The sequence below is a fragment of the Chiroxiphia lanceolata genome, chromosome 6, assembly GCF_009829145.1.
Source record: "Chiroxiphia lanceolata isolate bChiLan1 chromosome 6, bChiLan1.pri, whole genome shotgun sequence".
Lineage (NCBI taxonomy): Eukaryota > Metazoa > Chordata > Aves > Passeriformes > Pipridae > Chiroxiphia > Chiroxiphia lanceolata.
Window position 1 is genome coordinate 31,356,975 of NC_045642.1, and position 22,340 is coordinate 31,379,314.

The 22,340-nt window shown below is 36.7% G+C and overlaps 1 protein-coding gene across 1 annotated transcript in view; it reads right to left on the reverse strand.

Moving 5' to 3' along the window:
- Positions 1-22,340, reverse strand: part of MPP5 (membrane palmitoylated protein 5) — a 56,670-nt gene that overhangs the window by 33,868 nt on the left and 462 nt on the right. The window lies entirely within an intron of this gene.

Here is a 22,340-nt window from a genome sequence, read left to right on the forward strand (position 1 = left end):
TCAGCCACGCCAAGAGGTTTTAACATTCCATGCTCACTTACGTGGGCAAGATATGTGGATCAACAGCAAAAAGGGCTAATGCCTCAAAATGAACGTAATTTTCATTGTTAGCACTTTCTAAATAACAAAGCACTTTCTAAATAACAATGTTAACTTACAACTTTAAAGCACAAAGAATTAAAGCACAAAGAAACTGATGAAACTGAAAACTGAGATTCTAAGATTAGATTCCACTTTCATAAATTTTATTAACAAATTGCTCAACATGCAAGCCTGGGAAATTATAAGTGCATTTTTGTATCACACTGGTATTACATTTAACAACTGTGGTCTATTTAGACATTTAATTTTATTAGGCTTGTTTATCTGTTAAGGCAGTGGTACCAATCAAAAAAGGGACAGCTCAAGAACTGGACAGTCTACATTATCAACTTCAAAAGACACAGGTCTACTCCCTACAAAAGACATATGAGCAGTGTTTTCATGAAAAAACATGAATTGATAGGAGAACTACATCATGTCAATCAACATCCACATCCCTGGGACCTCTCTACAGCAACTGCACCTTTGCAGTACAATAGATGCAAGATACTTTTGCAGCAGTCATATGAAGAGGAATGAACAATTAAAGCTTATTGAAATTCTTGCTAATCTCTCTGTGAAAAACATATGCTGCACGCTCCATTAGCGACAACCTTCCTTGGTTAGTATTGCAGTAGTGAGCTCCTTTTATCAGTTAAAAGTGATAGCACAGATCAAACAGGGAGCTTTCTTTAGTTGTTACAAATCTGACTTTCTACTGCATTTATCAATGTTTTTTTTCAGTTACATGAATAACTAAAATGATTCCAAAGTTGACTGAGATTAAAAACTGTTGAAAACACTAAGAATAAGCATCTTACAAACCATAATTCCTTTTTTGTTTAAAATATACACAACCACTTACGCATCATCATTAATTTCTGCTTTTTAGACCAAATGAAACATAGACAGCAAGGAGAATAAAGTTTCAGCTGGGCTGAGAGGGAATGACAACAGAAACAAATTTGAGCAGGCCTCAAGCAGGTTATTGCTAAAAATCACAGCTAGACAGAAAAATTTAAAGACTCTTGCCAAGGTCATTTAAGCATATTTTACAATTCAGTAATATAGTATTTAGGTTCTGTACATATTTTGCCATCTGTTTTCTCAATAAAGCCCTGACATAGTCGAACACTTAGGTGCTGACAAGCCCTAAACTGTGGTGAGGAGCACAGCAGAGGGCAGTCTCTGCAGCAATTAATGAGAACCTGAGAAAAAAAGAACAAAGCTATTTCAAAAAGGAGCTCACAGAAACATCCAAACTACAGCTCATTAAATGGTCTGACACCCACATCACCCCAAAACAGCACACAGATATGCCACCCTAGCATCCCACTATGGCTTAGATTAATAGGCTACAACTATGCATACTTTTGAATACCCATATCTAATCAATTCTTTAGCAACAACAATCCCTGTGACAAGAAACAATTATTTTATACATAGATATGAGTAGATAAGATGGATGTCTCCAGGTTGCAATGAAAAGATGACAGAACAGTGAAAATAAAAAGGAATTACTTTAATTTAGCAGTTACTTAAAATGTTTAGAAACCTTCCAGCATAACAAATGAAGACTAAAGAAATTCCTAGAATTCCAGGGATTGTTAACAGATCTCACAGGACAGCAAGAAGCATGATAACAAGACAGTCATTTCTTATCACCTATTCACAGTTTAGACTTCAGCCTTCATTGTCTTAAAAGTAAATATGCCTGTCCTTGCTTTAAACAGGGATTATACTCTCTGTGAAATTAAAAATATTGCTGTTATTTTAGTTCTCTAGTAAGATTCCCCTACCCCTTTCAAACTGTATCCTTGTTCGCTCAGGCTCTTGCACCCTGGTCTCATTTTAATCTCTGTATTTTCAGCATGTTATTTTTAACGCCAATGCTTGCCACTGCTTCAGTAGTAAGAGTAAACGTTCATGGGTACTAGTATGTATAGGACACTTTCACTTCAAAGAGGTGACTGAACCGAAACTAAACTAATCCCAAATTAAATTGAAGATACAATTGAAGTTCCATAATTTCCATCTCATCTGACATTTAAATTCATATAAAATGGTATTAGTTTAGTCCTCCATAGCAAGTTATCCTTAAGCTGTATTTACGATACTCTAAAGAAAGATAAATTTCTTCCTTATCTATGTTTTAATATTCCAGTACCCACTGAATTCAATAAACATATTTAGAAACATAATCTAAAGAAAATGGGAACATAGCCATTTCTCTAAAGCTTTCATCCAAAACCTCCAAAACATTAGCTATCTAATTCAGCAGTCTTCAGAGAGTATACAGGGATCAAGACTGTCTTCTAATTTTATATGATTGAGCTATAGGCTTTGCAAGTTCAAAAAAACAAAAAGTCTCCCACCATTATGTAACAAAGATTCATGTGCTACCTTCTTTCATGTGGCCATCCTCCTCAGGCTCTTTTCAACTCTATTTTGCAATATTAACTGAATGTGTGTCAGCAGTAATTTTTAAGGTTTTTTTAAGTTCTCTCTAATGATTTAACCTGATTAGCCCTGTCATTATACTATTCATAGGTATGTGGGAGGGGAGAGGACAAGGATCTTCTGAATTTTTTTTTTCTTTCCATGAAAGTCAGTTGAGACTTCTAGAGATTGACATTATGAAAAACAGAACATAAATCACAAAATTATACAACTGATGATCTCTGCACTTCACAGAACTCAGAGTCACTTACCACTAACACAGAACAACCACATTTCATTTGAGCTCTTCTCTCGTTATTTATAGGATAGAAAACCCTAAACCACAAACTATTTTAGCTGCTTAGATCTCTGATGTCCCAAGTTTTTCATTCCTAAGCTCATCTGAGATAATGGTGACTGTTTCACTGAGCAAATCCCTAAAAAACTGCTGCATAAATTTTAAAATTTTCCTTCTGAAGTATTTTCTCTTCATGGACATAATTCCCTAAGGTTTTCTCTTTCTAATTAATATAATCTGTAGTTGATTTGTCAGGAAGACACTGTAAGCAAGGCATACCAGCCATGCACGTTGATTTTTTTCCTATGATATCTGTTCCGATATTACAACTATGATGAGGTGGCCTGTAAGACCAAGATTACAAAAGCCCTTGCTACTACAGAAGAAAGAAACCATCCTCAATCAGGATAAGTTGAATGGATAACTCTGGCAAATATAACCCCCAAAGAACTGACTAGTGACAGTCAAAGTTTGCAGAGGATTATGCTTAACTGAATCTGTGCCCATGAAACCTGTTGGGATTCTTCTCACTCCTGAGAAGTAGCAAAGTCAGAACTCAAAATTTTGCAGACTGAAACAACTATTCAGAATTTGCAGTGCTGTAGTTTCTTAACACTGTGTCAGTCACATTGCAAACATTTCAGTAATTTCTTGAGGGAACTCACATAATTCATGTTTGTGCACAGCTAACTCCCTGACTGCTAGAACAGAACAAAGCTGACTAGGCTTTCAAGTGTGCCCTACTTTTGCATCCTTCCAAACAGAATTCATAGTTCATGAATTTATGACAAGAACCAAAAAAGATACTGTCAGTATGATTGTTTGGACTCTTAAGCTGTGTTAGTTTGCTGCTGCTAAAGACTTGCAGTCTCATACCTCCTGACTGTTCCCTTACCCTCTCCACTTTTGGGCTGTACAGCCAATACCTTCTCTCATAGCTTCGAAGCCTGTCAAATCCATCACTAAGTCATTTTAATTCAACAAGACTGCAGAATGTCATAAAACACTTCAGTTTGTTCGGTTTTGGTCAAATTTGCATGCTAAAACAGATCATAATAATCTGAAAGGTGAAAAGACTGACACAAGGGTTAGGAGCAAGTGGTTGAGATCAGGGAGGTAAAGAGGTGAGGACAGAGACAAGCAGCAACTCCTCACCCCAGCAGCAGAGGGACAACTCCAAATGGGACTGCACCTCATGGAACCATATTCTGTGAGTTCATCCACTTCCCCTCACCCCTCAAAACATCTCAAACAACTACCCATTCTTTTCATCCTAAAAAACACAAACAAAATCCACAAAAAAACCCCACCACAGAAAAGCAACCACACACCTACAACGATTTGCATCTCTTCCTGATTGTGTGAACAGGACAGTTAAAAGAAAGCATTGGTTTCTCTTCAAAAGCATACTCTGAAACACTGTGGGTGTAAAGCACCACAAAACTTGCATTTCTCTTTGAGGATATTTCCTCTCAAATAAAAATGATAAATTAAACACCCAAGTGTTTAACATGGTGAGTTCAACAGCTGAACATCTCTGCACATTCATTACTTTAAGATACTCAACTAGTATTCTCAACCTATTACCTTTGTGTAAATAGTATAAACACACCAGATGAGAATCCAGGACTCAGAAGCAAACGCCTTTTTTTTTTTTTTTTTTCAGTGGACAGCAATAACAGATAAATCTTAATTTTCTGGGTACTTGCAGAAGAAGGCATAAAACAGCACACCTACTAGATGAGCACTAACAGAAAAAAAAAATACTACCTCAGGCATAAAATGGAATTTATATACGAATAACAACTTGGGAATGGACAAAAATTAAAAATCACTCTTTCTCGCATTTATCCCAATGAGCTGTTAAACTTGAATGAACAATTTCAACCATGACCAAAGAACTTGTGCTGATTTCTTGGTCACACCATAAGGCAAGGCTGATGAACAAACTTATACCATCCAGTAACTTAAAACACGGACCACAAGGAAAACCCATAGAAAAATACTTTATGTAGAATATTACGAAAATTTCACTATAGGATGTGAAAATCAAATGCTCTGTAAATAACTAGACCTCATAATAAAAATGCATGAGAAAGCTTCAAAAGGCTATAAAGACATAACATTGTAGAGACCTTCTGTGCCTTATAAAACCAGTCTCTTTCCTATTAAATCTAAGTGGACTCTTGGGCCTAATGTTAGCAATCCGTTACACAAATTAAGATAAAATCCTGACAGGAACAAATTCACTTCTGCAAACTCAATTCAAGAACATAAGCACTGTGGCTGCAGAGCTCTTTCACTAAATCAAAGAAAGTACATTTGGTTTCTGAAACCTTGTTAAAGTACATGTTCTTTTTATTAAGAAAACATTAGAAATTTGTGGTAAATTCACAAGAATGTAAACCTCCTTTCTATGCGAAGGTAGACAAATTTTTTTAGTATGTATTGGTGCAATAATCCTGTCCAGAAAACCATGTCATCACTTGAGCTGTTGAACTAATACACATTAAATATCACTATGCAAGTCAGGGAAAAACACTGGCAAGCTAAGCGATCTAAGTCCCTCCTCAGAACTCTCAAATCATGGTAAGAAACAAAGATTCAACACTTAGTAAAGTGCAATTCAGCTGAAACGCTTCTTTGCTTAAGATCACAGAGTGAATCTTTTAATGTAATGAACTTCCAACACATCATTTGAACTCAATTCTTACAGTAATCAAGCTGAAGATGACTCTTCAAACAGCAGTGGTGTAAACTCTGTTTAAAATCTTTTCTTTCTTTGGTAGCATCTCTAAAGCCTTCTTCCCTTCACCAACTTGTGAGTTGGAAGCTGAATACTGCATTTTGTTTCTTATACAAAAAAAATTCTCAGTTATCTTTAATATTCTTTACCAGTGAAATGGTTAAATAGTGAAATGTATGTTAACCCATACTATACGCTCGCTTGTATTAACAAACACACAGTAACTCATTAGAAAACAAAGACAAAAGCAAAACCCCAAAAATCTCAAAACTCAACGTAAATTTTGTTGCATCATTAGAACTCTATAAAATAGTTTGACAACTTAAGTTATCACAGTCTGACAACTAAAACTTGTTCCATAAACTCATATTATCTACTACTACCCACTGTAATAAAGAAAATGGTAACAGCAAGAGAAAATGGAAATCTCAATCCAGAAACAGTCTTCCTAGTTCAAAATTCTTGTCCTTGCTTTATCTTTCATGCATTTTATGCATTTTTATTGTGTCACCTCTGAAACAAGTTTCTCAACAGAAAAGTAGAAAACATAAGTTATTTGGATGTTGCTTTGAAATGAGTGTGCATAAAAAATAAGCTGAATCAAAATCTAATGTATGCAAGATAAGAAAGTTTCTCTACAACAGTTTTACTCCTGGTGCTAATATGAGAACTCAGCAATTCAAATAATGTGTAACAGGAAAATAGGAAGAGAGGTAAGACCACCTTCAACTGATGAATGCAGGATATCGTTGCATTTTACCACTGAGTAAATTGTATAGGTATTATACAAAAGGGCACTAAACATTAAGAATACATTCGAAACATATACGGAGCAATACTTGGAAGAATCCATCACACACCCAACCGCTTAAACAAACACCTAAAGATTAAGCTTGCACAAGTTACATGTAACAGTGACGCAAACACATTTATAAGCATTACACCAACACAGCTGATAAATCTCTTTAAAGAAAACAGCTCAACACTTTATTACCCCAATATCTATAACTCGGTCATCAGGTACTTCTGAATCAGAAGGAACTCAGTGTCCCAAATCCCAAAGATGTGAACGGTAAACTGTCTCATTTATAGCTACTTTAGATGGCAGTGACTTAATAATTATTTAGTTTCATTCCAGAATCACCGTAATATAGACTCCTTTGGAATCCACTTATTAGAAGTGTGAGCTTCATAAGAACATAATGATGCCACCCAACTGAACCCAAACTGCTATTAAATTCAAAACTCTAGAGTCAAATTTCCCTAATTAAGCTTATCTAAGAATGTAAGCAGCATATTTGGCAGTTCTCCTTTGGGTTAAATAATAAAGCCTTCAGTAAATTTGTCTTTAACAAGTTTTACTATACTAATCCTTTGAATAAAAAGAACTGTAACACTCTGCATAAGGTATTTCTTTCTTAAATTCACATTTACGTAACTGTAAAAATGTGAACTTTTGAGTGAAAGTATTACTTAAGTCCTTCAGCAAAATGAGAATCCTGGATGCTGCCCTCTCATGCTGAGACCACACAGACAGGTGTTTTCCTCTAGAGATGGAGACAAATCAGTAACCTAACGCCAGCCTTATGTACAAGGCTGCACTGGCACTATGATACCGAAGCATTCCGGAAACTGTTACAATTATGAAGTTATCCTATCATTACTAAAATGTGCCACAAATACTGGCATTCACCATCAATAACAGTCAGGACAGCTTGAAATATTCTTAGTGTTTCTGACCCAAAAGTGGCAGCCTTGCCTTACTGCAAAACCAGGTATCAGGACTTCAACTGCTGCTCCAGACCACCCCCAGAAGCTGCACACAATATGAAATGCTAAGGAGGACCCATCTTGTTTTCCTCTGAGAGAAGCCAGAGAAAAGAATGAAAACACAGGGAGGAAAATGGGGAGAAAAAAGGGAAGGGTCTAGAACCAAATGATATAGAGAGTAGCTCATTATTGAAGAAACCAGAGTAATTTTTCATTCAAGTAATAATCAAAAGAATAGCAAAGTAGAAGTACTTTAGATTCCCTGTTTATATAAAAAGCAGAATCCAGTGTCAAAGGGCAAGGCTAAGATGACAGAACAGACAGCAAGAACACTAACTGGATATGGGGCTCAGGGCCAATATCAGCATTTCAGTATGCTGCTTGGGAAGCTGCCACTGTCTTTCCACAAAGTTTTTCAGATCAAAGAGGTCAGCCAAACGGTAACAGAAAAGAGTGAAAGCTGTGGTCCACTGAAAGAGATAAACTCTGTTTCCTCTCCATGACAGGGGAGTAGAAAGAAAGAAATAAAGCATATTTTCTCTGTTTTAGGTATGAATCAGAAATGTGATGAAAAGTAAACTGAAAAGGTTATGTATGTAGAAATTAAAACTACCCACTCTGGTGCATTTATCTTGTAAGTAATAAGAAAAAGCAACAAATTTTGAAGACAAAACTCCGAATATCACTGTGAAGCACTAGAGCTGTAACAACAGCACAACACTCTTACACCTTCATTGCAGTGACCCTAAGAAACAGGCAGGTTTATCCAGATCCTAACCATAGCATCTGACAGGCTGCAAGTACTCTAGTTACTACTTGTCTGTGCGTTCGTCACTGCTACGTTTGAAAATACCTGGTCCTTCCTTTACCTAGCAATTTGACGAGCCTTGACCAGTTGAAATGGAAGACTAGTTTTCCTTAACATACTTTGTCAAGATTTCCCAGCAGCAAATTGTCACAATTCACTGGAGCAGCACAGCTGGAAACCTCCAGGGTGCAGCAATACACACAACCCATGCCTCAACAAGCACATATATCCATGTTTCAGAACAATCTTGAGTTACAGCCTCTACTTCTTCCTACCAGTTTTCTCACTTCAATTTAGGATATGATTCTGCAAGATGGAGACACCTCTTACCTTATTCCAAAACTCCCTTCCCCACTTATCTTTACACTGGCTTTGGCATCACTAGAGCTCTCCATGAGGCGTCTTACTGGAATAAAATGGCTGAAAATAAACCCAAGAGAAAGATACCTCTCATTCTCAGCAGCAAAATACTCTGAGACCATAAGAGATCATCTACATATTAAACAGTGGTCTCTCCATCACCAAAACAATTGCAATTTTTGATGACTTACAGATTTTTAAAACCTAACTGTTATAAACTCTTATTTGGTATAGAGTAGACCGTTTATACCCCAAAAAATCATTTCAAGTCTGCACACAAAAAATTGTATGTGCTTGAGTGTTTAAGTGATAGAACAAATAAAATCCAAAACCATTCCAGAACTGTGCTGTGTGATCAGCAACAAATGATTCAGGAACAGAGAAGTACCCCACGGTATATGCTTTCTCCATTTTCGAAGAACTTTACGAACATGAATGTAAGACCAGGATTAGGATTTTTGGGTCCCACATACAAAGGGGATTTTCTGGGCTTTGGCAAAAAAAGAATTATAGAATCTATTAGAATGCAAGCCAATAATGTGACCCAATACAAACAAGACTACTACTTAAGCAGTGTTTTCTTGATGTCTACCTGAATTGTTGCAGATTATTTTAAATTACTTGCTGTCAGTGACATTTTCTTAAATGTACTAGGTCACATTATGAGGAAAATACTTGATCCTTTCATCTAAAAAAAGAAACTAGACTAGTCTCCATTAAGATAAATGAATCAACATAATTTATAGAAGACAGGGAACACTTCAGTTTTCTCTTATGTAAGGAAACAATATAAACCTTTCACCCAGAATAGGTTTTGCTTATTTTCTTAAAAGAACCAGAAGGGTCTAGAGATCAGTAGTGTAAATTAGAAAGACACAACAAGATTTACACACAAAACAAAAGAAATACACAAATGGATGTACAGACAATGAACAGGCTACAGAAGTTAATTCATGCATTTTTAAATAAAAGGTTATTCGACAAACGTTAAGAGCAAAAAAGTGGTTTGCTTACAAAAGTCATTAAGATTTTATTACGGGCAGTGCACAAAAGGAACCAAATAGCTGTGTGAACTGAAAAAGACATGCAAATGTAATAATATAATTTTAGTCAAGCCATCACATAACTGTAGCAGATAAACAGCATTGTTAGGGTAATGCTGCTGGCTCCCTTCATCCCTCATGTCAAGGGGAAGGGTGTCAGGACCTCAGACTGTCTCAACAATTATTTTTTTTAACCAGTAAATTTTTTTCACCACAGAACTGAGGGAGTAAAATCAAGAGGACTGGCATGACCACAGGTCAATTAAAAACAGTTTGCTAGCACAATTTTCAAAGTACCACTCCATATAATGGCTGAAACAAAATCTATTTTAAATCTAAAATAAAAATATTGTAGTCCCAATGAGCAGTAAGAGACTTTGCATAGCAGCAAAGACTGTAGATATGAATTTAGAGGACTAAAATCAAGTGACACTGGGAAGTTCTTGGGTCAAGCACAACTGACCGTGGCCTAAAATTAATAAACCATGCTAAATTTAATTTCTGTCCCTGCTATGCTAACTAGGTCCTCCAAGTTCTTAACAACTTATTAGCTCAGGCACCTGCATTTTAATCACAAGGGCTCTCAGAAAACAGACTGCTCCCTCCCTGGCACTCCAGTACATCCAGCACTACGGCTCTGCAGGGTGCTGGCCAGGTGACAGGTTACTGTCTGGGCACCAACCTTAAATTCTTTTATTCACTAGAACACGCAACCGTTGTTTCTACAGACACCAAACAGTCCAATTATAAAGCCACTGAATACAGTCTTTCAGGCAAAGTTGGGTAGACTGAAAATACTAACAAAGAATTTTAACTGAGATTTGAAATGCCACATATGAGGCCAGTAAAATCAGTTCAGGAATTATTTTGTCATAGTAAGAAAGTTCCAAAAGTAACAGCAGATGCTATGGTTTTATATTTTCCATTTGTCAGACGTACAACAGCAAATCTTTGTGGCTTAGAGTTCCTCATGAGAGGGTAGCAGAAATATGAAGCAGTATGTTTTCTCAAAAGCCCAACAGGTTAGCCCACCTTCTAACCCAGCATGCACACAGTGAACAGCACTGGTACCTTACTTGAAAGCAGCTCCTCTGATGATTGTCCTAATGCCTCACAGACAGACATTTTTCACTAACAGCTTTGCATATTACTTTCTTTTTCAGCACCCCTTTTGAACACTTGTTACATGCACTCTGTCTGATACTATAAAAAAAAAAGCAAGGGTCCAAGACTATAATTTTGCACAGTCAGAACATGGGTACTTATCCTAAGGAAGTATTTAAGACTGATAATTTTTCATAGATGGAAAAACCAGAAAAAGCCCCAAAACCATTTACTTTTTCCAAAGAAGCCAGGAACACTATGGTGACTTCATCATTTTGTCTGGAACTTGAGCATGTAAAATAGTAGGTACTTTTTCAAATAATGTCAGAAGAACACTGGCCTCCTGAACAAGAGATGCAACACTGTTCCCATGGCAATTACTCAGAGGGGCAAGCTCCGATCTCTTCTCTCTGGTCACCAGTGATGGGACCCAAGGCAATGAAGCTGTGCCAGGGGAGGTTTAGGCTGCATATTAGGAAAAGGTTCTTCATCCAGAGAGTGACTGGGCACTGGAACAGGCTCCCCAGGGTGGTCACAGCACCAGCCTGCAGAGTTCAAGAAGAATTTGGACAACACTCTTAGGCACATGTTGTGATTCTTGGGGTGTTTTGTATAGGATCAGGAGTTGGACTCAGTGCTCCTCACGGATTCCTTCCAACTCAGGATATTCTATGATTCTGTACTCAGAAAAACCAACTGGCAAGACTGGTCACTGGGTTTAATCTTTAGTGCCAAATCAACCAACTGTGTTAGTGAGGCAAACCAAAGCAGGTATATCTGAGCTTCAATGAGTCTTGATGGAGTTTCTAAACTTTATCGTTACTTTTTATGATCAGCTACTAAGGAAACAGAAATTAATTTTGGGATGTAAATTAGCTATTATTCATTATTTCTGTTTTACAGAAACTTATTACAATGCAATTTAGGTCAGCTTATAACCTTAAATCCACTTGAAAATTTGAAAACGATCGATGCAACAGCCATTGATGATTATCACTGGAAACAAAAGACTAATCACCAAGGAAACCCAATACTTACAATAATGCCTTAAATTTTTCAAGTGATGTCTACAATACAATTTTTTGCTTCAAAGCTGCAGAAATTTACATTTTTGAAATCAAATCAGCCATTTTATCTTTATGACACATCTGTTTACCAGTGACATTCTGTTAATAAAATGGTTTTATCCCACTCAATTTAAAGAAAGCATTTGAGATGAGCTGTAGTTCTCCCCAGAGACTGCAAATGATCTCAGTAATGCAGGCAGAGGCTTTTGTTCCAGCACTACCAAGGCGAGAATGTGTGCAATAACAAAATTTATTTTTGTAAAGCAGAAATAATAAAGCAAAATTAGGAAGGTTTAGATATGCCACAATTTGGTAAGTTTTAGGTAACCCCACAGGCAGTCCACCACTTCCAGGAGTTTTGAAACTTGAACCAAAAGCTCATATGCCTTTTTCCAATTGACCAAGTTGTGGAAAGATATTTGTCTATCTGAAATATATTTACTACCTGAAGCTCACATTTTATATTAGAAAATTATTCAGACAGATTTATCTAGAGAACTTCCAACAGAGTCAGCATTCATAAATTTTTTTATTCTTGAATTCTAAATCTATGAAAAGAGATATAATTATTTCCAGATACTTAGTTATCATTCACAGATTAAAAATATGATTACTTACAGAAAAAAATTATGTTACAAATTAAGTATTGTAATCAGAATCTATTATTTGAGGTCAATGAGATTTATGAATACCTTCATGCTCCAGTAACTCAAATCATTCTAAGTATGCACCTATACTCTTTTAAGACCAGTTCTGGAATTCTGAACACAAACAAGGGGTACTTATTAGAGAACTTTCAGTTTTAACAAGCTAAAGCCATGAACATACTTTTAATGCTTTCTTATTCCTCTAAACTTTAAGCACCTATTCACACAGCTCCCACGCACAATATTTCAGTCGTAGAAAAGTATGTCCTAAACTTTTTTAAGACTCTTAAACTTTTTTATGTCTCTATTTGGCTTTTGGTTCTGCACACCCTACGGTTCTGTATATTGAATTGACACAGTACATTTCTGGATGGTTTACTTGTTCAACAAAAATTGTCACAAACATACCTGTACGAATATATTAATATAATGACATATGAATCTGTGATACCTAAAATGGTGTAATGGTCAGCAGCAATATGCTTGTTTGTGGGTTTCTCAAAGTACAAGTCAGAAGCTAACCAGGGAATTTGCTGTGAAGAGATTATAAAATAAGGCAAATTATTATATCTCCTTGCCTCATTTTTTTTCAATAAAGAAGAAAATGAAGCTTCATAAGGGGTTGAACTAAAAGAACAGCAAGCTTAAATTAAACATGCTGATAGACAAGCTCTAGCAAATCTTATTGTAGCAGATTAAGTTACTATCCTCAGCTGTAGACTCTGCTCCCATCAGAAGTCACTGATACCAAAAGTAGAATTGCCAGGAAGAAACGTGTGCTGACACCTCAGCCACCTCAGCGCTAAGACTGGCATCATAGTTTCAGTCAGACAACACAGTATGAACTGTAATGACCAAGGAAAAAGCAGTTCTGTTAACACTGCAAATGAACTAGAGCAGAGGAGAAAGGTATAAAACCGACATCACCAAATCAGATTTCCCAGAGCTATAGTTGCAATCTAAATTTTTTCTACAGTAGCCAGAATCAGCTGTGCCAACTGTCATAAATCTATTCCAGAATAAAAAACACGCTCTCACCAAAAAGTGTCAGAAGCACAATGTGAACTGTTAAACAATTAGTTATTAGGTTTAACAGGCAGCAATTAGTCATGTTATGTACTTAAAAGGCTAAATATTCAATTTCAAATCAGCCTTAAGGAATTAAGAACTGAAGATCTTTACGGAATTTTAATTATCACATGAAGTCCCAACTACAGAATTTGTAGGGAGCACTAACACATGAAATACCAAATGAACAGCATTAAATATCTTTGCAAGATTTGACAAGAGTGTGACTTAAGAGGGAACACAAACTACCCTACATTTACTACCTAATCATTTAGGTATGCAGCTGCATTCATTAAATATTTGTATAGAAAAGACTTTAAAAATATTGACATAAGGAGAAACTGTATGAAGTTCTCACCTACAGAAGTCAGAGACTGGCTCAGGGGACAAAGTATACATAAATTCAAGTTTTCAACTCAAGTTGTTAAATTTAAAAAAACATATATGCAAATATTTAATCCTCTCCCACTACAGATGTCCTATTGCAGATTTTATACAACCTAATAAGTAAAATTCTTATTGCCTTAGTAGCTTTTATTAAAATGAAACACATACAACGTTTACTTCACATAAGATTTATAAATTATGAACCACTACTAATTAGCCATGAAAAACACACTCGAAGCTTCAAAAAGAGCTTAGTACATAATAAGCAGGTCTAACTTAATTTCTGCAGATTGCCCCATCCCAACTTCAACTGAGGTATTCAGCTCCTAAGATTGCTTTTTCAAACAAGTGCATCATACAGAAGTTCAGCATCATGCAGATGCATTTGTAGCACAGGGCCCTACCCTCCTTTGCACACTGGCCACTGATCAAAACTGAGCCATCAACACAGAATCCTAAATATGGCATTTCATTTTAGCAGAAAAGAATCCACAGTTATTGCATTATTATATTGTTGTTGTATTGTTTTGTTAATCTCTAATTGAGATTTTCCAGCTCTTCACGTCCCCCCTTTTTGAAAACTAACCAACCTAAAAAAAAAAAAAGAAAAGCAACTTGTTACAATCTTGTAGTCCAGCACAGTACAGCATCTGGGTGAGATATCTACCATATTTTTATGGTACAAATTTCAGCAAGGTGTAAAACATGGTTTCTAGCAACAACATAGAACCCCTCTGGTGTGTCAGACCAATGGTCAGTCAAGCCCCAAAAGTCTCCATCTGACAGTGGCAACCAGACATGTTGTTTAGGGATTACTCATGCATCCAGAAGCTCCATTATTGCAAGACGTCCCTGCATGGTGCTACTGCCTACTCAATTATGAATGATTAAATATATCTGTCAGTGGATCTGCTTGTCTGGAAATCCGTATAACCCCATTTTTAAACTTGCTGATACTGGTTACCTCCACAAATTCCTATGACAACAAATGTCAGTAGTTCAGCACCCAGTATGTGAGGTAATAGCTTTGAAGAGTACCTGTTTCAAACCTATGATTTTAATCAACTGCATCCTACATTTTTAAGATCCACCACCTCCATGGTCTTTTTTGTTTGTTTTCTCTAAAATCTCAGTCACATCCCCTTTGAACTGAGGGGTTCTAATCTTTCTAGTCTGTTCTTGCAAGGCTCCACCCCTTGACTGGTTTTGTTGCCGTTTTTTATCTTTTTTACTTCTCCTGCATATTCCTTTAAATGCAGAGACCTGAACTGTACACAAGAATGAGGACAACAGGGTTTTGCATAGCTGCAATATGATGGGTTCTGTCATCTTAATGCCTTTCCTGATACATTTAGCATTTTGTTAGCTTTATGGTCGTCACACTACATAAAGCACAACAAACAGACATTAGGGTTAAAGATAACTTTCTTGACAGTTCTACAAAAGCAAGGAGTCTGGTTCGATTTAATTGCACTTCACAAATCTCAAACCATCCCACCACTTGCTAAAATTATTTCTTGAACTTCTAGCACTGAACTACTCTGTTTTGCACAGCACTAGATAATAGTCATCATTATGTCCCATTAAAACCAGTTATTTCTGCTCAACGTCACTCTTATTACAGAAAAAAATTCCCACTGAAACAGAGCAGGTATCTGAATATATCAAAGTTGTAATGAGAGGTAAGAGAACACAAGCACCAGAAGATCAAAAGGAGAACCAGGACTGCAGAAGGAAAGAAATGCTAAGTATAGGTATTATTTTACAAGCCAATCCCTCCTGAAGACACAAGGCAATAATATGATGAGAAAGAGAAAGCAAAAGATCATAAGACTTAACAGAGTACAGAAATTACATGACCCACACACAGAATCTTTGTTTCCTTCCCAATATTGTCCATCTTCCCTATGTGGAGAGAGGAGACTGAGAAAGACTCATGTTTGGAGGTCTGCAGAAAGAAAGAATGCATGAAGATGAGCAACAGATGGTGTGCCAAAAAAAGCAGCATCAAAAATATAACTTCACACTAAACCAGGAAAGATCTAAGAAAAATAGTACATCATGACTCTTCAAAATTGATCATATGACTAATCACTAATTGCAGTAGGTTTACTAGCCTGGATAAAAAAGACATCAAAAAGGAAAGTTTAACCTAAAAAATACTTCACAATCTATAAACAAAAAATAACTGCTGCTTCAAAGTATCACATAATTAGATGTCCTCTTTTTCAGTCAAGGAAAAACAGCTCACCATTGCACTTCATTTTTACTTTCTTTAAGCTTTTGCTAGGTAAGCAGAGGTAATGACCTACAAATTATGCCAAAATAACCAGTCTTTAGCTGAATAGCTTTTTGCCTGTTATGTTATCCTAAAATCCAGGATTTTTTCTTTTGGGAGGAAGGACAAGTGACATTTACTTTTTCAGTTCCCAGCTTTCCTTGAGATACACTTTCAGTCCTTAATATTTACATCTTGCTTGATGAGCTCATGAAGAAAGAAGAAATTTAAGTAAGCTAAAAGGCAGGAAAGTGTCAACTCAACTGTAGAATCCTCAGATTTCCACTCTCCTTCTCTTTCCACTGAAGCCAGGTAACCTGTCTCTTCTGAGTTCTCATCTAGCCCTTATCATACCAGTTGAAGCAACACACTTCACCACAAAGTGGTTGATGACAATAGGTTAAGTCTTGAGAAAAGAGCCCAACTCACACTAAATTAATATTCTATGAACAAGCAAGAATTAAATTGATAATTCAGTAGAAAAAGTCTAAAAATCTAAAAACAACTCAGGCTTACGTGGATTTTTAGTGCTTTTTATACTCTTAAAAAATAAATGTGCAAAACAGACTATTCCACTTGTCAAAAACAAAATCAATGCTGCTGGACTCATAAGTCATTTAGTCAGGCAGCCCAAGAAGACAATGTCAAGCTGATCAGCTTTTACCTCACTTTACGCTAAGACACTGTGCTAATTCCTCCCTGTAAGTAATTAGGTTACTAATTTAGAACATATCTTGATTACTGAAAAAAAAAAATGGTGAGAGCTTGTCTTATATTCTTGTACAATAATCACCATATATCCAGTTCCATTTCAACCCAATTTCCTTACCTCCTGCATTTGAGGACTTCTAATACCATTCGAACAAAATGTAAATTCCACTGCATAGAGGCACTAAGCAACTCCAGCATCACTTGATCCTACAGGAACTGATTCTGCAGAACGCATGTGATGTCCACTAATGCTATATTGTCCCATTAACAGAGGACTAAGTTTGTCTGCTGACATCACACAGCCTTTCAGACACCAGGAAGAAGAGATTTGCTCTCTGAAAACAAGGATATACATCCATAAGAAGTACAACCAAAATGATAACACACCTAAACAATCCAAACCCTCATCTGTTTGACAGCTTGATACTTAATCCAAAAGCTTGAGCTTGCCTTCAGAGATGAGAGAACCTTTAGAAAGATATACCAGAGGAATTAGCAACACGCTCTCTTAGCCAATACAAGATGTGGTTAATTTCTACAGCACACAATTCAGTTATCCGTAACACAGTTTTTCTACAAAAGCAACTTGAATTTTCTTAGCCAAGGTACACTGAATTAATCTATGATTCATCTACCTCAAGTTTCATTAACAGTAGCTGACAAGTAAATGGCAATTTGACAAAACAAAACAAACAAGGACAATCAAGTTCTCAATCACAATACTGCAGGAACACAGCATGTAAGGTGAGGACTTAGCTTTATACACAAAGGCATCACACTCTAAAGAAGTTGTCATGGTATCTGCTATGCTAAAGAATTTAACTCAGTACTACAAACACCATGCAGAAAAACAGGCTTCTCTCCCTAGTTTTCTCCTCTGCCACACTGAAGACCACCTTCTAAATAAAGGGATTGACAGAGAAGGCATTACCAAAGCATACTACCTTCATTGACCTTAACTGTGAAGATCATCCCAGTCAAGAGAACACTTGGGTTTACATTTGAATATTCAGATGAGGGCTGACTTGTTGATCTCTGCCACCCAAACCCAGATCAAGATTGGGCTCCAGGGAAACATCAAAAGTAATTTCTCTCCATAGTGTTTTCACCAAGATGTCATGCCAGTTATATTTTACCTGCCTTCAGCCTTGAACAAGGTGAACTTTTTAAAGTTCCTCTCTAGTATACACCTCAATAAAGACAAGTCACTTCTGTGGCATCATACTGCTAACAACAGCTCTCATATGTATCACTTGCATTCTTTATAATATACTGTTAATATGAGAAGTGACTTTTAGGCATTGGCATACCTTGTCCTCCTTTGAGCTCACACAGTTGTACTGGGAACTCCACTCAACACCACTGGTATCTAAATGAATACTTTTCCAGTATCTTCTTCCTGACTATAAAAATATACACTTATCCTTGGAAAAAGACTCTGAATGCATACAGCCACCTCCCAGCACCACTGCCAGGTCAAAGAGCAGATGCTGAGGTTGCACTGGCACTTCGCAGTTATCAAAGGTTTATTGTTTTGCTGAACTGAACTTTCTCAAGCGCTTGAAGAAACCACTGAACAACCTCACACTACACAAATAAGACAATTCACACTGATTATTCAGTTAATTCATGTACACAGGTTGATACTTTAGATGCTAACATACTGACTATTGCCACATTTGAGTACTCATAATGCCTTTTGTAAAGGATCGCTTCACTGTCTGAATATGTCCTTGCCAGAAATCATTCCTAGTTTTAAACTGCTTTCCCCCCAAAAAACTCCCAGACTTGAGTCTTCTAAACTATCTCTTATGGCCAAATAATCAAGAATGGCCTTTCAACAGCTTCCCCAGAAGATGAATCCCGATACAAGAATGAAATTTAGAGTTTGGTTTCTGTTTCATTTTTCTTAAGAATTATCTTTTCCCAGAATTTCTACCTAACAACTATTCTTCTGTTAGACCCCTGCAAGACATGACGAGTTTACTGTCTATGCTGGTAAAGTATAGTGAATTCAATAAGAACCATGAGCTCCATGGTCACATGTATTAACTTTCAAGCCTTTTCTCTAACCCTAGGGTCGAAATTTTAAACATAAAACACTAGAGGCAAAATCAAGTATTAAAAATTATAACATAAAATCACATTCATTATTTCTTACTCATTATTTTTTCTTTAGAAGACAATTATGGCCAACCAGAACAGATACATAATGCAACAGGCAAATCACTTAAGGAAACACAAGACAGTGAGATAATCTTAATACAACAGATGATAAGCACAGGTATGTCAAAACAATTACATTTCTCTGTCCAATTATTTGGTATCTTATAAGAAAGCAGAATTAGATCAACAAGAGAATCTAAATGCTATGCCACCTACTAGACTCCACAACCCACAGATAAGCAACCAAGTTCTGCCCTACAATGAAAAGGGCATGTTATAAGTGCTGTTCAAATATCTAATATTCAACACTAGTAAGAATGGGCCAAGTTAGCCAAGAATAAACAAAGATCAGAGATTTAAGTCTCCAGAATTTCATGCCATGCTGGGGAGATAAAAAAAACATTACCAAGAAGAATCCCTTTAATTTACTTTTTCTACACTTTGCCTGTAACAAGGAAATCTGTGTCCATATAACTGATTTGTACTTGATCAAGCCACTCTCTGGGCTACACATGCCATTCACTCTTTTCCTAAGTGAATATTACTCTTCACGAATAAAACTGCCTGGTGCATAAAAGCACTTCACACTCAAACACCCAGTGACCTGGTGGTTTAGGCATTCCCTCTGGGAACTGACAGCTCCCCCAAAAAGCAGGAGGATTTGAACCCAAATCTCAACATGCTGGGCAGGTACTTAAACCATTTACGTACCTGTAAAGAAATGCAACATCCTTTTTCTGCCAAAAGATAAGTGTGCACTGTTAGGCCTTCCTGTGTTTCCTGCTTCACAGAAGAAAAGTATTCCTTGTAGAAGCATGCATTACCAATGGTACTGCTGTTTGCTTTCTAACTTAACTGATGCAAGTCTTAAGAGTTACAGCACTTTTTCTTCCCACACAGCTATGTGTTAGTGTGCAATTAGACACTCCAGCAGTATAAAACAAGTTGTTACCAACAGACACACCTGATTACTTCTGATTAAAAAAACACCAAACCCCAAAAAGTTAGTTTATAATATTCTGCAATATAAACTATTTATTCAGTTATAACTTCCTTTTTCTCCTGCTTTGTACTTTATCCTGAACTATACCTAAGACATTTTGTGTAGCTTGTCGAGCTATACTGGGAGGGTAGGAAGTAGAAGGTGTACATAAAATTCTCCTGCTGTCAGAACAGCTGTATTGAAGAAAGCTGCAAAGTAGATAACTACACTAGAAAAGTAATTCTGCCAGCATAACTGATGTTAAACCATCACGTAAACTTGCTTCCACTGAGTTTTCTATTGCAGACATGGCTGCAAACCTTTTCAAATATACAAATGCCTCTCTTTACCCACTAATAAAAAGAAAACAAGACAGCACTATTTAATTAATATTTACAAAAAGTCTTGAGGTTTCCAAATGCATGACCAAGGCAGTAATTAGTCTTCCAAATACCGTAATGTCAAGCCCTTCTGCAACGCTACCTGTCACACTGAGAAAGTACTTAAAATAGTCAGCTGACAGAACATTTAAAAATTTTAAACGACACATGAACACAAATATAAATCCTGTTATCTAAGAAGTAGCAGACTGTTTGAAATTTTATCCTTCGGCATTCTAAAAGGCTAACTCTGCAAAAGGAAAGCACTTAAAAGTGAAAACTGGGAAAAAACAAATGGTAGCTGAAACAGGTAGTTACAACTGTTAGCATGTGATGTTAAGTTCCAACCTTTGATGATACATCATAACAGAATTTGCGTCCAAAAATGGTGCAGGTTTTTTAAAAGCCTGCAACTTCAAATTATAGTAAGAGATTTTAATTAAAAAGCAGCAAATGGAGGTGTTAGGAAAATGTAACTATTTACATGCGAAAATAAATGGATGCATATGAACTTCAGACTACATTAAACTTTCTGTGTCCACAGCCCTTGGTATGAACGCTAACCTCTACATTGCATTTTCACAGTTTCTAAGTCACATACAGCTGTGGTACTTAAAGATGCCTGTCACCCCTCAATGGCCTGAGAAACTCCTGCAGATTCCTAAGGCAGATAAATCAGTCTAGTGAAGAAATACCTTGATGTTAATTCCTAAGTAAGTTCAGAACTTTTGAGAATAAATCTAATAAAAACTAAGTAAAATTACAGTCTTTACCATCACCTAATTCTATGCAGAAAAAATTACCATTCACTGTTATTCCATACATTGCAAGGCAACATGACACACATTGGAAGGATGTAAAATCTGAAAGAACAACTTTGAAAAGAGTTCATTGATCATGTATTAACATTTAACTTTGTGTAAGTTTATTAACAGTAATGTAAATTAAATTTAACCTTCTGCTACACTGCTTCAAAGTGCTGTAATGTTTGTGATGCCTTATTAAAAGTAACTACCATACTAACCATTAGCTAAGCTTTTAATGTGTAAAATATTGAATTTTTTTTTGATCACAGTATATTGGAAAAGAGTTTACATCTGTATGAACCAGCCAGACACTAAAGTGTTTGACATTCATATTTGTAATAACAGTTCTAATATGATCTTAAGAAAAAAATATCTACTGCATGCGAAAGTTGTGACAACAGATTAAAACCAAAAGCTTGTGGACTCGGATGTCTAAAGACAATACAAAGATATCCCATTTTTTACGAAGTCAATAAAAATACCTCAATCCTCCAAAAAGGCAGAGAGGTCTCTTTAAGGCATAGGAAGCTGTACACTGAAGCAGCAAAAAGATCACCAGTCACTTGTTAGAAGTCTGACTGCAGTCAGTGATATATCATCATGTACAAAAAACCCTCATAGCACTGGTTGATATTTACCCCTTGTAATATTCCTCATTAAGTTATTTTTCGTGAATCTCTTTCATGGGAGACATCTAAGAACATATTTTTTAAAAAGGTCAACTACAAGTTAATTTAGTCTTCTCATGCGGTCTGTCTCACTAAGCTCACAGTCACCGCGTTCTTTGTTGCTTGTCTGTGGAGTCTCTCCCACCACACCGCCTCGGTCCCTCCGTAAGGAAAACACCAGCACCGCCAGGGCATTATCACTACAGCCTTTCGGAAAAGCTGTTCCGAGCCGGGATAACTCTAACTACTGCTGACTATAAAATATGCACTGGAAGTCGCCCATGTTTAAACTGTTTTAACTTAGCCCTTCCTAAACCAAAATGAAGCCATGTCTTTACAGAGGCACCATTTCCAAACACAGAGCTGCCAAGGGATCAGAAGCGCAGAGCAGGGGCCCTCAAGTTTCCCCCCTCGCTAAAACACTCCCTGTAACCACGCAGAGAGAGCGCACAGCTAGGTGCGGGAGGTTTCCTTACGCCTCCCAGGCCTAAGCTCCCGGGAGGCACCCGAGTGTGGAAGGGAGGGAGGGAG